This window comes from Balaenoptera physalus, assembly GCF_965194825.1.
Source record: "Balaenoptera physalus genome assembly, chromosome: Y".
Classification (NCBI taxonomy): Eukaryota; Metazoa; Chordata; class Mammalia; order Artiodactyla; family Balaenopteridae; genus Balaenoptera; species Balaenoptera physalus.
This window is the reverse complement of record NC_138904.1, coordinates 5,407,823-5,426,153: the sequence shown is the minus strand read 5'-3', so window position 1 is coordinate 5,426,153 and position 18,331 is coordinate 5,407,823. Positions and strand designations below refer to the sequence as shown.

At 38.1% G+C, this 18,331-nt stretch overlaps 1 protein-coding gene across 7 annotated transcripts in view; it reads left to right on the top strand.

Annotated features, from left to right (window-relative positions):
* PNPLA4 (patatin like domain 4, phospholipase and triacylglycerol lipase) overlaps positions 1–18,331 on the top strand; it is a 110,305-nt gene that overhangs the window by 46,001 nt on the left and 45,973 nt on the right. The window lies entirely within an intron of this gene.

The following is an 18,331-nucleotide window of genomic DNA, read 5'->3' as shown; positions in this document are numbered from 1 at the left end:
TTCACTCTGTATGACAGACTCTAGGTCCATCCACCTCACTACAAATAACTCAATTTCGTTCCTTTTTATGCCTGAGTAATATTCCATTGTATATATGTGCCACATCTTCTTTATCCATTCATCTGTTGATGGACACTTAGGTTGCTTCCATGTCCTGGCTGTTGTAAATAGAGCTGCAATGAACATTTTGGTACATGACTCTTTTTGAATTATTGTTTTCTCAGGGTATATGCCCAGTAGTGGGATTGCTGGGTCGTATGGTAGTTCTATTTTTAGTTTTTTAAGGAACCTCCATACTGTTCTCCATAGTGACTGTATCAATTTACGTTCCCTCCAACAGTGCAAGAGGGTTCCCTTTTCTCCACACCCTCTCCAGCATTTATTGTTTGTAGATTTTTTGATGATGGCCATTCTGACCGGTGTGAGATGATATCCCATTGTAGTTTTGATTTGCATTTCTCTAATGATTAATGATGTTGAGCATTCTTTCACGTGTTTGTTGGCAATCTGTATATCTTCTTTGGAGAAATGTCTGTTTAGGTCTTCTGCCCTGTTTTGGATTGGGTTGTTTCCTTTTTAACTCATTTTTCTCACTTGACCTTTTATCGTCAAGATGGATCCCTGCTATAACTGTACGTCAGGCTCAATCCTTTCAACTACTGTATCAACATATCACAATTTCTTTATCCATGTTTCTGTCGATGGGCATTTCAGTCATTTCAAGTTTCCAAGCCTCACAAATAACGTTGGTACGACCCTCCTCAGACATGTTTCCTTGTACAATGTGTGTAAAACTCAAGGGTACCTATGCACAGGTGGGGCTGCTGAGTCGTCACAGGTTACACATAGCTTGAACTTGAGTAGATACTGCCAACTCCTCTCTAAGGCAGATGCACCTCCTTCACACACATAGCACTGAGCAAGAAGTCCTACCACTCCTTATTTTTATCGATACTCGGTTTCCTCAGACTTACTAATTTTTTCTAATCCTATTTTTTCTTCAACTTACATTTCCCCGGTTACTAGACAGGTGGACATTTTTAAACAATAGCAACTTTAAAGAATCATAAATATTGGCTATTGAGTAGCAAGTTATCCCCAATCACCTGTGAGTCAGTTCCCCCACCTGCTGTCCCACCAACTGCCAAGCACTTTCCCTTATACTTCCTATAAACAAGGACATTCTCCTACACATGCACAATATAATAAAATCAGGGAGTTAATATTGATGTGTGTCCTCAGAGTTGATTCATGTTTCACCAGTTGTGCCAAGAATGTCTTTTATGACAAAAGAACTCAGGTAAGAATCATAGGTTCCACTTGGTCTTCACATCTCTTCAGTTTCCTTCAGTCTAGACCATGTTATAGTCTTTTTTTTGTTGTTTTTTGACTTCATGGACCTGGGAGTTTGGAAAATTATGAGTCTGTTATTATATTAGTTTCCTAGGGTTGCTGTAACAAGTACCACAATCTGGGTAGCTTAGAACAGCACAAAATTATTCTTTCACAGTTCAGTAGACCAGAAGTCCAAAAATCAAGGTGTTGGCGAGGTTGGTTCCTTCTGAAAAAGCTGCTCCAGGGCCTCTCCCCTAACTTCCTGTGGTTGCTGGCAATCCTGGGCATTTCTTGGCTTGTGGCAGTATCACTTTAATATCTACCTGTGTCTTCACAGGAGCTTCTTCCCTGTGTGTCTCTGTCCTCTTATATTCCCATAAGGACATCAGTCACTGGACTTAGGACTCTCCCTGAATTTAGGATGATCTCATCTTGATATTCTTAATGAATTATATCTGCAAAGACCTAGTTCCAAATAAGGTCACATTCTGAGATGCTGGGTGGACATGAATGTCGGAAGGATATACTATTCAACCCACTACACTTATTTTATAGGACTTCCCTCCTTTGGAGTTTATCTGCTGTGTTCTCATGATTGGCAGGAAAATCACAGGTGATTTCCTTCTCATAGAGGGTAGGTGATGCTACCTTCTCATTGCATCTTACCAGATGAGAAGTGGCTTAACCTTGGTTAAAAGTGGTATCTGCCAAGCTTCTTCCCAATGAGCTTACTCTATTCCCTATTACATTAACTACCTTGTGGGGAAGTATTTTAAAATCACATAAATATCATGTTCTTTACTAAGATTTCCATTTGTTTAGATGTGTATGGACTTGTGCTTTCCTCTTCTATTTAATGGATTATAATCTATGATCATCATGCATTTTTATGCTCACATTTTCCTCAGTTTGGTCAATGGGAGCCTATTTTGGCTGATTCCTCTGTCCTTCTCTTCTTTTTACTTGAAATATAGTTTACAGTGTTGGGCCAATCTCTGCTGTACAGCAAAGTGACTCAGTTTTATATATATATATATATATATATATATATATATATATATATATATACACACACATATATATACATATATATACATATATATATATAGTTTTTTATATTATTTTATTATTTTCCATTATGGCTTATCACAGGATATTGAGTATATTGAGTATAGTTCCCTGTGCTATATAGTAACACCTTGTTTTTTTTTTTTTTTTTTTAATTTATTTTATTTATTTATTTTTGGCTGCATTGGGTCTTTGTTGATGTGCACGGGCTTTCTCCAGTTGCAGTGAGCGGGGGCTACTCTTGGTTGCGGGTTTCTTATTGCAGTGGCTTCTCTTGTTGCAGAGCATGGGCTCCAGGCACGTGTGCTTCAGTAGTTGTAGCACACGGGCTTAGTTGCTCCACAGCATGTGGGATCCTCCCGGACCAGGGCTCAAACTCATGTGCCCTGCGTTGGCAGGCAGATTCTTAACCACTGCGCCACCAGGGAAGCCCCAACACCTTGTTTTTTATCCATTCTAAATGTAGTAGTCTGCATCTACCAAGCCCAAACTCCCAGTCCATCCCTCTCCCTTCCCCCATCCTCCTTGGCAACCACAAGTCTGTTGTCTATGGCTATGAGTCTGTTTCTATTTCATAGATAAGTTCATTTGTGCCATATTTTGGATTCCACATATGAGTGATATCATGCGGTATTTGTCTTTCTCTGTCTTACTTAGTATGATCATTTCTTGGTCCATGCACGTTGCTGCAAATGGCATGATTTCATTTTTTAATGGCTGCGTAGTATTCCACTGTATTGGGTTGGCCAAAAAGTTTGTTCGGGTTTTTCCGTAAGATGTTATGGAAAAACCCAAATGAACTTTTTGGCCAACCCAATACATATGTACCACATCTTCTTTATACATTCATCTGTCGATGGACATTTAGGTTGTTTCTATGTTTCGGCTATTTGACAGATCCTCATCACTCTTTGAGCAATTCCTTGCTTTCTGGAACAATACTCTCCAGGCTTATCTTGTCCCTTCTCTGCCCCAGCTCTGGAATCAGCTATTTATCCAAAGGTTGTAATTCCTTATAGTAGAAAATGGTATTTATATTTATGGTACGTATAAACAAAACTTATCAGCCAAATAACAGTCTTATTGGTGTGATGCAACTCCCAGGTCCTCTCAGTGAATAGTGATAGGGAATTTGGACGTATATGTACGCATGCATGGACATACCAACATTTACATCTAAGTATATTTATTTCTGTGTCTCTGTATCTGTGTATCTATCTATCTAATATATGTAAGCTCTCCTTCTTTGCCAACTTGGTTGTGATGTCTTGCCTGTCCATCATTCAACAATTGGATTTTGATAGTTCAGCAATAAAATTCTAAATTAAGTCACTATGCAAATTGCCAAAAAGAAAAAACTTTTTTGGTCTGATGCATTAATTTGATAACTTGCAATATGCATGCTAGATTAATAAAATAGTGACAATTAAGAATAAAAAGGTTTCAATAAAAAATCATTCAAAAATATTATTCACAGGCAAATGGCAAGCCTATGCCTAGTAATAAAGTGTGAAAGACATTCCATTAAATCAGGAATAAGACAAGTATGCCTGGCATCTCTGCTACTGTGCCTCTGGTTTTGGAAGCTCTAGGAAATACAGAAGCAAAGATAAATAAATAAAGGCTAAGGAAATGTGGAAGAAAATAGCAAAACCAGTATCATTTGTAAGTTGTGTCCAGCATTATGCACATGAGGTAACACACCACAGATGCTCAATAGTTCAGTAATCAGTGAATGATTCTGCGCCTAGAAATCCAAGATAATCAACTGAAAAAGTATTACAAAAAGTTAAAGAATTCATTAAAAATGCTATAATAGTATACAGAAATTAATAGTACTTTTATACCAGCAGAATTTAAAAAGTGGAACAGTGAATTCACTGTAGCAAAAAAGATGCATAACCTCTTAAATACGTGCAAGACATATATGAAAACTCTACATGTTTGCCTACTTATGTGATAATGACATAAAATCTTCTGAGACAGGAAGATTACACCCTGTGTGGTGTATAGTCTTATTAAGCTACACATTTTACAGACTTCAGTCACATGATCAATATTTTTATTTTCAAAATGTGACAAATAGATGGTAACACTCATCTGGCAGAAATGCTCAATGACAGCCAAGAAAGGATAAGTGATTTTTTTTCTTTTTCTTTATATTTTATTTTTTATTAACATATAGTTGCTTTACAATGTTGTGTTTGTTTCAGGTGTACAGCAAAGTGATTCAGTTATACATATATATGTATGCATCTATTTTTTCAGATTCTTTTGTCTTATAGGTTATTACAAAATATTGAATATAGTTCCCTATGATATACAGTAGGTCCTTGTTGTTTATCTATTTTATATATAGTAGTGTGTATCTGTTAATCCCAACCTCCTGATTTATCCCTCCCTCCCTCTTCCCCTTTGGTAACCATAAGTTTGTTTTCTATGTCTGTGGGTCTATTTCTGTTTTGTATGGAAGTTCATTTGTATCATTTTTTTTTTTTAGATTCCACATATAAGCGATAATCATGTGATACTTGTCTATGTCTGGCTTACTTCACTTAGTATAATAATCTCTAGGTCCATCCATGTTGCTGCAAATGGCATTATTTTATTCTTTTTTATGGTTGTGTAAGATTCCATTGTACCTATATTACCACATCTTCTTTATCCATTCATCTGTCAATGGACATTTAGGTTGTTTCCATGTCTTGGCTATTGTAAATAGTGCTGCAAAGAACATGGGGTGCATGTATCTTTTTGAATTATGGTTTTCTCTGGATATATGCCCAGGAGTAACATTGCAGGATCATATGGTAGCTCTATTTTTAGTTTTTTAAGGAAACTTCATAACTGTTCTCCATAGTGGCTGTACCACTTTTTACATTCCCACCACCAGTGTAGGAGGGTTCCTTTTTCTCTACACCCTCTCCAGCATTTGTTATTTGTAGACTTTTTGATAATGGCCATTCTGACTGGTATGAGGTGATACCTCATTGTAGTTTTGATTTGCATTTTTCTAATAAATAGCGATGTTGAACATCTTTTCACGTGCCTACTGGCCATCTGTATGTCTTTTTAGGAGAAATGTCTATTTAGGTCTTCTGTCAATTTTTTGATTGGGTTGTTTCTTTTTCTGATATTGAGTTATATGCGGTTTGTATATTTTGGAAATTAATCCCTTGTTGGTTGCATCATTTGCAAATATTTTTTCCCATTCTGTAGGTGGCTTTTGTGTTTTGTTTATGGTTTGCTGTGCAAAAGCTTTTAAGTTTAATTAGGTCCTTTTTGTTTATTTTTACTCTAGGAGATGGACCCAAAAAGATACTGCTGCAATTTATGTCAAAGAGTGTTCTGCCAATTTTTTCCTCTAGGAGTTTTACAGTATATGGTCTTACATTTATGTCTTTAATTCATTTTAAGTTTACTTTTTGTGTATGGTATTAGAGAATGTTCTGATTTCATTCTTTTACATATAGCTGTCCAGCACCATGTATTGAAGAGACTGTCTTTTCTCCACTGTATATTTTTGCCTACTCTGTTGTAGATTAATTGACCATAGGTATGTGGGTTTATTTCTGGGCTTTCTATCCTGTTCCATTGATCTATATGTCAGTTTTTGTGCCAGTACCATACTGCTTTGATGACTGTAGCTTTGTAGTATAGTCTGAAGTCAGGGAGCCTGATTCCGCCAGCTCTGTTCTTCTTTCTCAAGATTGCTTTGGCTCTTTGGGGTCTTTTGTATTTCCACACAAATATTAAAATTTTTTGTTCTAGTTCTGTGGAAAATGCCATTGGTAATTTGATAGGCATTGCATTGAATCTGTAGATTGCCTTGGGTAGTATATTCATTTTGACAATTTGAATTTTCCAATCCAAGAACATGGTATGTCTTTCCATCTGTGTCATCTTCAGTTTCTTTCATCAGCGTCACATAGTTTTCAGAGTACAGGTCTTTTGCCTCCTTGGTAAGTTTATTCCTAGGTATTTTCTTTCTGATGCAATGGTAAATAGGAATGTTTCCTTAATTTCTCTTTCTGATTTTTCGTTGTTAGTGTATAGCAATGCAATAGATTTTTGTGTATGAATTTTGTATCCTGCAACTTTACCAAATTCATTGATGAGCTCTAGTAGTTTTCTGGTAGTGTCTTTAGGATTTTCCTTGTATAGTATCGTGTCATCTGCAAACAGTGACAGTTTTACTTCTTTTCCAAATTGGATTCTTTTTATTTCTTTTTCTTCTCTGATTGCCATGGCTAGGACTTCTAAAACTATGTTGAATAAAAGTGGCAAGAGTGGACAACCTTGTCTTGTTCCTGATCTTAGAGGAAATGCTTTCATCTTTTTACTGTTGAGTATGATGTCAGCTGTGGGTTTGTCATATATGGCTTTTATTATGTTGAGGTAGTTTCCCTCTATGCCAACTTTCTGGAGAATTTTTATCATAAATGCATGTTGAATTTTATCAATAGCTTTTTCTGCTTCTATTGAGAGGATCATATGGCTTTTATTTTTCAATTTGTTAATGTGGTGTATCACACTGATTTGCAAATATTGAAAAATCCTTGCGTCCCTGGGATAAATCCCACTTCATCATGGTGTAAAATCCTTTTAATGTACTGTTGGATTCAGTTTGCTAGTATTTTGTTGAGGATTTTTGCCTCTGTGTTCATAAGTGATGCTGGCCTGTAATTTTTTTCTTTGTGATATCTTTATCTGGTTTTGGTATCAGGGTGATGGTGGCCTCATAGAATGAGTTTGGAAGTATTCCTTCCTCTGCAATTTTTTGGAAGAGTTTGAGAAGGATGGGTGTTAACTTTTCTATAAATGTTTGATAGAATTCTCCTGTGAAGCCATCTGGTCCTGGACTTTTGTTTGCTGGGAGTATTTAAATCACAGATTCAGTTTCAGTACTTGTAATTGGTCTGTTCATACTTTTTATTTCTTCCTGGTTTTTCTTGGAAGATTGTACCTTTCTCAGAATTTGTCCATTGCTTCTAGGTTGTCCATTTTATTGGCATACAGTTGCTTGTAGTAGTTTCTTATGGTCCTTTGTATTTCTGTGGTGTTGGTTGTAACTTCTCCTTTTTCACTCCTAATTTTATTGATTTGGGCCCTCTCCCTTTTTTTCCTGATGAGTCTGGCTAAAGGTTTATCAATTTTGTTTATCTTTTCAAAGAACCAGCCTTTACTTTCATTGATTTTTTTCTATTGTTTTCTTAGTCTCTATTTCATTTATTTTTGCTCTGATCTTATGATTTCTTTCCTTCTGCTAACTTTGGGTTTTGTTTGTTCTTCTTTCTCTAGTTGCTTTAGGTGTAGGGTTAGGTTGTTTGAGATTTTGCTTGTTTCCTGAGGTAACCTTGTATTGCTATAAACTTCCCTCTTAGAACTGCTTTTGCTCACAAGTTTTGATCAAAGAGGACAAAAGAAGAAAGGAAGAAAAAAGACCTACAAAAACAAATCTAGGAAATTCCCTGGCAGTCAAGTGGTTAGGACTTGACACTTTCACTGCCATGCGCCATGATTTGATTTCCTGGTCAGGGAACTAAGATCCCAAAAGCCGAGTGGCACAGCCAAAACAAAAACAAACAAACAAATCCAAACAATTAGCAAAAAAGGGTAAGTAATTTCTTAGTGTCTTTTGTCTGTTTTCCTAAGGAAGCATTAGGGATGTTTCTTATTTAAGGAAAGCCAAATAAAGAGATAATTTTTAGGACAATTAATTATCAAAACTTTTTGTTGCACATGAGGGAACCCCGGTTCAAATGACCTTCAGCCAAAGAGGGTTAAAAGAAAGAAGGAGGAATCACTGGAACATTTGGCACACAGACCAGGCTCTATCTGGAACACACAACTGCCCAGATGAAGTCACCAGGTATTCACTATCTTTAGTACTGGTTCTCCCCAGAAGGTGAGTAAAGTGGCTGCTCTCTGAGCAAAACTTGTATTTTACCATATTAGTGGCCACAGGGCATAAGGAGAATATTGTTTTTAATAGACTTAATAGAAAATTCCAAGAGGCAATTCTGATTGTGTGTGATTGGGTCACATGCCATCTCTGATGTCCTGTGGGCTTGGGGCTGGATATTCTGACACTTCAGGCTTTGAGGCCATGTTCACCTTTTTGGCATGAGGATCAAACACTATGGAAAGAGGTAAATACTGAAATATTTTTATTACTGGCTTTTTATAAAGAATAAAATTGATGTTTGCTCAGTATGCTATTAAAAGAATCTCTTCCTCCAGGGAAGCCAGAGTTGTACATTTTCATCATATGAGTAGTCAACTGTGTTGAATTCAACAGAGAAGGTCATTTAAAATACAGATGGGAAAGCCACCAGATGTGACATCATAGAGACAGACTAGCAGTGAGAGCCTGTTTTGTTGGAGGGATGGGCTCTGGAAAATAATAGCAATGAGTTGAAGAGTGAAAAGAGATGAAAATATGAAAACAAAGTTCTAGTCTTCATTTTGAAATGACAGCTTGTGGGAAAAAACCCAATACGTCTTTGAGTAATGATGCTTTAGGCTCCTGCATTTCAAACTGTGGTCCTGGGTGTTGCTTAGCAACTTGTTAGAAATGTAGAATCTCAAGGTTCATCCCCAACCTCACAAACAGAGTCTGCATTTTAACTACATTCCCAAGAGATTCATTGAGTCTTGAGAAATGCTTCTTAGATGGTGCATTCCACAGTGACAGGAATAAGAAATTGTTCTGGGAGGGTCGTAAATGGCAGGTTATACAGTGTTGCTATATTTTATAGACCGATTTTTCCAATGTGTTTGTTATTAAAGAGATGGAGAGAGGAGAGTAAACTTGAAAGTTAGATGTGTGGATAGATATTATTTTTGGTCGGGGTCAGTAGGGAAATTGGGAAAGAAGTGTCTGGCATCTTTGTCAGCACATGAGGAAGAGCCTGTGAATGGAGGAAAGGAAGAGAACACCAAGAGTGTCAATTTATTGAGCAAGTTTCTGGTGAAGGTTGGAACAGGCTGAGTCGAAGGCACTGGTGGAAGACTGAGAAGGAGCTCCTTTAGAGAATCAAGATCTCAGGCAGGGAGACGTGGACTAAAACAAACAGATTGGTTGGGTAGGAAAGAGAGTGAACAGGGTGTTGTCTTTCATTTCAGAACAAAAGACAAAGCATCTAAGTGTAGAACAGCTATGTAAAAAAAAAAAATGTGAGCCTGCCAGACTAGCTGAGATCATTTATTTTGACTATTCGTGAAACCAATAAATTGCTTTGTACCACAATTAAAGAGCCAACACGTGCAAACAGAATAAGGACTCTGATGGTGGGAAATTGGAGATAGGAGAGTGGAAAGTCATGGTGTGAAGGATCCTAGGATGCTAAGAAAGCACTCTGGTGCCAGTGCTGCCCTGGATATGGTTGGATGGAATAATGGATTGGGAGAAATGAGGTGTGTGTCTGGGAGAGAAACATGGAAATACCACAACCGCAGGATGTATTCTTTCTGATGTGAAAGTCCATAAAACATTCTGTACATAGAACTGTAGTGTTGGTGAGCCAGTTTCTAAACTCATTAGAGAAAACTACTTTACCTTTGACATTAATAGAAAATGAATATCCAAATTCCATTACCATTTGAGGAAAAAGTCTATTAATAGGTGATAGGATGTTTCTGCAGTAACTTATTTTAATGATTAGTAATGACAGTATTCCTCTTTCTACCACCAATGGTAGAATCACTTTAGCAGTTTACTTAATAATTTAAAGTTTAAGACTTTACAAAATAGTTTATGTGTTGTATTTTTATTGTACCCAAATTTTGCAAAAATCAGTTTTCTGATTTTAAACCGAATTTAAATTTTAAACTGATTTTTCTCATTTTAAATTCTATCTATCTATTTATTTATTTATGGATGGCTGTGTTGGGTCTTTGTTGCTGTGCGCAGGCTTTCTCTAGTTGCTGTGAGCGGGGGCTACTCTTTGTCGTGGTGCGCGGGCTTCTCATTGCAGTGGCTTCTCTTCTCACGGGCTGTAGGCGTGCTGGCTTCAGTAGTTGTGGCACATGGGCTCAGTAGTTGTGGCTCACGGGCTCTAGAGCGCAGGCTCAGTAGTTGTGGCTCACGGGCTTAGTTGCTCCGCCACATGTGGGATCTTCCCGGACCAGGGCTCAAACGTGTGTCCGCTGCATTGGCAGGCGGGTTCTTAACCACTGTGCCACCAGGGAAGCCCTTAAATTAGTTTTAATGTTTCAAAATGTTTCCTAGTGAATTCACTCTTCCGCTGCTCCACTGTGATTAACAGTTTTGTTCCCTTCCTCGTCTGCTTAGATATCATGCTTCCCCCAGTCCTTCTCAGAATCAGCCTGTATCCTCACCTTCCACACCATGGAGGAAATAAAATGCATCTGATGGGAACTCCATCCCCTTCTCATAGTCAATCTATTAAATCTTCCTGTACTCACTCCTATTTTCCTTTCCTTCCCTCTTACTAAAATGGAGAGAATGTCTCTCCCCGCCTCATAAACCAAAATTTGTGCATTTAGTTTGTTGCCCCACACCTCTTACCCTTTCAGGGAGCTCTTTCTATCATTCACCTACTCTCTCCTGCATCATCAACCTCTCCCCTTCTCTTTCATACTTTCCATCACCACCAGGCTTCAGTATCTCTCACACGACAAGTGAAAAAATGTTCTCCAGGGCCCCACTCCCCTTTGAGGCACCACCGTTTCTCTCTACTCCCATTCAGAGCCAGACTCGTCCCACCTCCATTGCTTACTTTCCATAAACCCTCTTCCATCCTAGTCTGGCGTGTGCACCGTCCCTCCATCAAAACTCCGCCTGCCAAGCGGAAAGGTGTAAGGAGACAAACCCAGGGGCATTTTCATTGCTGCTCTTGCTTGATGTCCTGGCAGTATTCCAAATGCTCTCCCCAAACATGCGTGCTCTCCCCAAACATGCGTGCTCTCCCATGGTTTTCCTCCTGTGTCCCTAGATGATGTTCTTAGCGTCCTGTGTTAGCTTTTTTTCCCCTTCAACACAACCTCTTAACGTTGGGGCATCTCAGATCATCTTGCGAGCCCTTAGCCTTTCCCACTCACTCTTAGTAGGTTAGTGGATCTACAGATGCGATCAGTTGACGACACCCAAACTCTAGCTCTCGTCCAGACTTGCTATTATATGACCCCTAGCCCCATTTATCCAACTGCCTATTGAAAATGCCTCAACGTGGCGGTCTCTGACACAGCTTAAACTTACCTTTATCCCCACCATGGCTCTGAAACCCTCAGTTATGTTTTTCTTTTTCAAGTCGCACCCACCTCCCATCCAGATGTAGGTTTAAGCATATATAGTCTTCAATTTTACTTATTGTCCTTTGACTTTTTGCTTTTTCATCTTATTCTTTCAAATGCTGAATTATACCACCTACTTTCCTTTCGACAGTGAACATCTCTTACCAATTAATTCTATTAATAACCAACAAATACTTTCATGGAGTAATCTTGTTTGTGTCCTGTTACCTAATTTAAATATTTTTAGATCACATATTTTCAATTAGTGATGATATCCTCTGCATTTACAGGATCTTACTGACCATATTCCAGAGGACATTGTATCCTTAGTCTTATCTGTCCTTTACCAACATGTATTTCCAGAGTTTAGTTTTAATCTTACCCATTTCTACTAGCTATAAACAATGTGAGATATTGATGCATCCGTCCTTTTTAATTTTGATAGACCACTGTTTTTACTTTGATACCTAATTTACCTGTATAGCATTCTTCTAAATATCCATATTTTATTTATATAATCAATAAAGCAAAAGCTTATTAATTAAACAAATTAGATTTCTATTGGCATTTAAACATCGATTGCACACCTAATGAATTTTTCTCTATTTAATTCAAACCACAGTCTGCTGTATCTGATTTTCTTAAATGCTTTAAGCGCTGTATGAGGCAGACACAATACACACATAATATTAAACTTGTTGAAAATTGGATTGGTTCACTTAGGCTAATCAGGCCAAAAGTGCTAATAAATTTAAGGGTGTTTCTTTACTTTTATATTCTTATTCCCTCTTACTCATTTTTAGGGTTGTCTTTCTTGTTTTCATCAATTTTACCAACTGTACACGTGTCCAGTGTTTCAATAATCCTACACACCCTAAAGATGAGGAGCATTCTAGCTGCCCATAGTCGAAAGATTTATCAACCAGTTTATTCCTGGTCTAGGTCATGAGGATTGTTTGCATCTTCCAAGGTGATTCTACCTGAGTTGATTACTCAGCAAGAGAGGTCCTGCTTTTATAGGTCACTACTGTCCTTTATATAAGGAACTGTGCAAATCACTGCTCCCAGTAGTTGGTCCGTTTTATTTTCTGGTAACCCCAGCTTTTATTCCAAGCTGTCACTTGATCTGGACATCTCAGCTTTTTAGTGCAATTCAGTAAAACCTTAATTTAGTACCACTTCACCTTCATTATACAGACTGGAGTGAGCCTTCTTTGCCATTGCTTGTTCTGAGGGGGACCTAGTCAAGCCCAGTTATGTCGGAAAGTTTAGGTCACTGCTGCTCTTCGAAATTACTGTTCGTGCCCGTCTACAGTTTAGTCCTGGGTATTGACTTCTGTGATTATTGACCATTATTATGATGAGATTATCATTCTCGGTGTTTGGTCCCTTAGACTAGTACATGCTTATGGTTATCCCTGATGCATACGTACGGAACACATGTCCTGCACTGTTTAAGCTGAAGTACTGCCAGTTCTGTCCCCAGGAGTCTGTCCAAATTCTTGGACGGTGGTAAAAAATAAATTATGAAGTTGCTTTTGATTGCCATCTGCCTAGCTCGAGAAATAGTATCTGAACACCCTCACAGACTATCACCAGCTGCGACTTTAGAACCAGATTGGTCCCTTGGAAATAGAAACAGGTGTTTTACATACCATAAATATAGTTAGACAGATGGAATGTTTAAGATAGAGAAGAATACTCCTTACCTACTTATTTTAGTTCCCATTATCTTTCTTGTTCTTCCTGAATAATCTACGACCATCAGTAGAAGGTTGTTTTTGGGAGAACAGTCATGAAAAAGGGAAACAAATTTTTATTTATGGCTTATGAAAATGTAGAAAATCGATGAATACAGAATTATACAAAGCAGAATCGATGGCTATAGAATAATGCAAGGTACTGAATTACTACACATAGGTATTGACACCTGTAGTACCCTTAGTTTTGTACTGGCTAATGTCTTTTGACTGTGGTGGTGTTTTTATAAACGATGTATCTTCATACTCTTGATGAATACTATTTAAAGTTCTGTTCACGTTCTGTACATTTGCCATACCTTTTTACCTCTTATAACACCAGATAATCTGCAACAATACTCACAAAAGTATTGTAGTCCTAAAATTTTGCAGAGGAAAATGTCACTTATTTTTACATCCCCCTTCTACATGCAAAGCATTTCCAAACTGTTATCACGTGGGCTGAAGTATTTCCCCCCTCAGGGTTATTTTGAAGCTAGAGAAGCTTCCGAGCCTGACAACATGCGACGTGTTAGTTTCAGGTGAGTTTACTTCCTTCACACAAAAGTCAGAAGACTTAGTAAAAGAAAAAAAAAATATACAGGAAAAACTTTGAGGCTCTCAAGCTACAAGTTTTGCAGTGGATAGCTGCCTTTTACAAAATGGATTCTGAGGGTTTTTAGAATCTTCACATCTGACAGAAAACCTTACTTGAAAATATGCCTGGTGTTTTCATTCGGAATGGTATAGGCACATTGGAAAAAAAGTGTATGTACATTAAAAAACAAACAAAAAGTCTTCAAATCATCCCCAATATCCATATATTAGGAATATTCATTATTATCTGTTAGGCATATGATTGTTTCTTTGAGTGTAGAAATATGGACACAAAAGTACATCTTTTTTTTTAAGCACAAAAATAGATTTGGTTCATACTTTCTATAGAATGTATATTCTCCTGCAACTTTAATTTTTTTCCCCGTTCAGTACCATTTCAAAGAAATCTTTTTTTAAGAAGTTTTTTTACTGAAGTATACTTAATTTACAGTGTGTTAATTTTTGCTGTACAGCCTAGTGATTCAGTTACATACATATACATTCTTTTTCATATTCTTTTCCATTATGGTTTATTAAAGGATACTGAATATAGTTCCCTGTTCTATACAGTAGGATCTTGTTGTTGTTTGTCCATTCTATATATACTGGCTTGCATCTGCTAATCCCACACTCCCAGTCCTTCCCTACCCCCGCCCCCCTTGACAACCACAAGTCTGTTCTCTGTGTCTGTGAGTCTGTTTCTGTGTTGTAGATAAGTTCATTTCTGTCATATTTTGGATTCCACATATAAGTGACATCATATGGTATTTGTTTCTTTCTGACTTACTTTGCTTACTATGATAATCCATAGGTCCATCCATGTTGATGCAAATGGCATTAATTCATTCTTTTTTATGGCTGAGTAATATTCCATTGCATATATAGATATCTTCTTTATCCATTCATCTGTTGATGGACATTTAGGTTGCTTCCATATCCTGGCTATTGTGAACAGGGCTGCTATGAACATAGGGGTGCATTTATCTTTTTAAATTAGAGTTTTGTCTGGATATATGCCCAGGAGTGAGATTGCTGGATTATATGGTAGTTCTATTTTAAGTTTTTTTGAGGAACCTCCATACTGTTCTCCATAGTGGCTGCACCAGTTTACATTCCCGCCAACAGTGCAGGAGGGTTCCCTTTTCTCCACACCCTCTCCAGCATTTGTTACCTGTAGACTTTTTGATAATGGCCATTGTGACCGGTGTGAGGTGATAACCTCGTCGTAGTTTGTTCTGATTTGCATTTCTCCAATAATTAGCGATGTTCAGCATCTTTTCATGTGCCTCTTGGCCATCTGTATGTCTTCTCTGGAGAAATGTCTATTTAGGTCTTCTGCCCATTTTTTGATTGGCTTGTTTTTGTTGTTGTTGAAGAAATAATTCTTTTGAATTAAGTTGTTAGTTTTAAGTTGCTCTTGTCTGAGTACCCGAACACTGACACGATCATCTCCTACTCGTGGTCCCTTAAGAGTCTCTTCGGTCTTCATGCATCTATCACTGCATGATGCCAATACTTCCATAGGAGAAACCACTACGGGAAGAAGTGCTGGCTCGAAGGGAATACACAATTGAAACTCTGAAAAGTTCTAGGCGAATTCCCCTTCAAAGAAGGTGGTAGGAAGACACACTCTCTAAACAGCTTCCGAGAACATTTTTCTCCCCACCTTTACTAACAACGGATAGTATCAATCTTTTCAAACTTTGGTGATCATGTAGACCAAAGTAAATGGAACGTGCACCTCGTTTTAATAGAGAGAACATATTAATCTTCTATTGGGTTTGTTTTATCATGTTAAGGATCCATTTTGTCCATATTCAGAAACTCACGCGGTAAGCCATGTGTTCTTTTGGAATTCCTTAGTAATGTGTTTCCTTGCTTCTTGGTCCTGGTGGGGGAGGCGGGGCATTACTCCTTTATTCCATTATTCCTGTTATTCCTTTTCCTATTTCCATAGAGAACAAAACCTCTGCTCCGTGGTTTAAAAGGGATGCCTGCCAGGGACAGACTCGCACTACCTCTTCCTTACTCCTTCTTCTTTCACATCTGTCTCAGAGAACTTTTCTCCAAGGTGATCCCCACGTAGAGGGCGTTTGGCGTGGCCCTGGGTTCAGACTCTCATTCGTTCCTTTTCTCTCTCAGAAGCTGACCCTGCCTTCAGAGAGAGGCTAACTCACTCCCTCCCAGCTCCTCCTGCCAAATCCACACACAGGAGGCCCACCTCCTTCTGGTTCTCTTCTTTGCGTGAAAGATGTCACAAAGACCATGATTTTTCATGTGTCCAGCTTTGGCAGCTATGTTTGGAACTTGCTCTGCTGGCTCCGGTTTTTCCAAAGGCGGATTCTAAAGTTGGAATGGGGTCGGGGTGCTTGGGAGGTGAGAAGATTCTTCAAGGCTAATTCATCCTCGAATACATAAGACATCCTACAATTTGGAGACACAGACTTTATGCCGATCATCACATGAGTTCTTTTGTGTGAGCTTTAGCATATGTCTCCTGTTCTCTTAATTACTAACACCCCCTGGTCCTCAAAATATTTGAGCCAAATATTGTGCTCGTACATGATTAATCTGATTTGTGAAATTCTACCGTATTGGATTTCTTTGTACCCAAAGGGTATCCAACTGGAGGACAGTTTCTACATTGATTCAGACTGTGTATATATAACCAAAAATCATAAGCATGATGTGATATTTGAATTAATATTCCTAATTTTAGATATATTTCTAAAATGAGATCATAAAGAATACTTTTTTACATGACAAAGGGAATTTGCCAGTTTCCCAAAAGGTGCCTAAAATCTGAAGACGACCTTTTGATAAGAATGTTAAATTTCTGTGTAAACAGACATTTCTCCTGGAGCTAGCTCATCTCACAGCCAGTGTGCTATGCATTCTACATAACACTAAAACATCTCTCTCTATCCTTCAGAAGGAAGGCGAGGTATGTATGCCATATTTTTACAAATAGGCTCTGTCAACATGTGTTTAAGTACTAATCAATCAACATTATACACATAATCAGCCTAACAATTTGATATTTGTTTAGGGTTCCTGTAAAATTAACTACTCACAGAAAATTATGAACAGAATTGGAAAGCAGTGCCATGCCCAAGAAGATAATAAATCCAGGTTCTCTCCTAATTTAAATCTTATTCCAAGTGTAGGTAGGATCTGAAGAGGAAGAAATGCAAACGAGATGTTCATAGAACATTACAGTATTCATTCATTCACTATACATTGACTCCATGCCGAGGTCGCAGTGCATCCCCAAGTACAGCATATAAGCCTGTGGAACACTTTTTGGATGCAAAATTTAAGACCGTATGGAAAAACAGTTCGAGGAACCAAGGTAACAAGTAAATCACTGACATCTCAGATGGTTACAATCTTTCATTAAAATAAAACAAGCCAGCTTACTGCCTGCAGGGCATGTTAACGGTATTAACATAGAAATAAGGGGAATTCTGTCACTAATTACCATTTTCCATCTCTTGCTCATGAGATCTGTTCTTCCTTGGGCTTCAAGTTAATGCTTAGAAGTTGCATCCTTTATGGTAAAGGAGGGACATAATTTTCCTGTCTTTTCCTTGAGCCAGGTGTTCTTGGTCTTTCTGAGTTTAAGCCTTGCGGTTATTACACTTTGTCTGCTGGTTCCTACTACTGTCCCAGAAGAAATCTGTGAATGCTTAAAATGGACAAACAACCAAGTGCAAACTGCTTTTAACCGACTCAGCCTGCAATTCCAATTTGTCTGATAGCCTTAGCTCTGCCCATGCTAATTTTCTGCTGACACACACATGCTCAGTTCTCCTTATTTGTGGTTTTTTTTTTTTTGGCCACTTGGCTTGTGGGATTTTAGTTCCCCGACCAGGGATTGAACCTGCACCCTCAGCAATGAAAGCACGGAGTCCTAAGCACTGGACTGCCAGGGAATTCCCTCGGTCCCCCTTATTTGGATCTGAGCGTTCTCCCTCCTAACAGACACAGGAAGACAGTTACAAGACCTGGATTTGCTTTCTCTCAGCATCTCCTTTCCCAAGGTCTATTCTAAAAGTCCACTTCTATTTAGGCTTCTTTTTTTTTTCCCTTATACCCCTCCTCAGGATTTTTAAGCACCTGGTTTGCTTGGCTGTTAATGGGGTTAATGCCTAATTAACCCTGGTAAGAGTGACACTCACCTGCATTGACATTTTCCTCATTGTTAAAAAGGCATACATAGATTAACTCATATGTGGTAGAATAGTTTTCAAAAAAAAGGGTAGCTTCAAATTAAGGATGGGTCACTCCATGTGTAATATGCACTGTGCCACGTGTAGTAGGGTGAGAAGGGG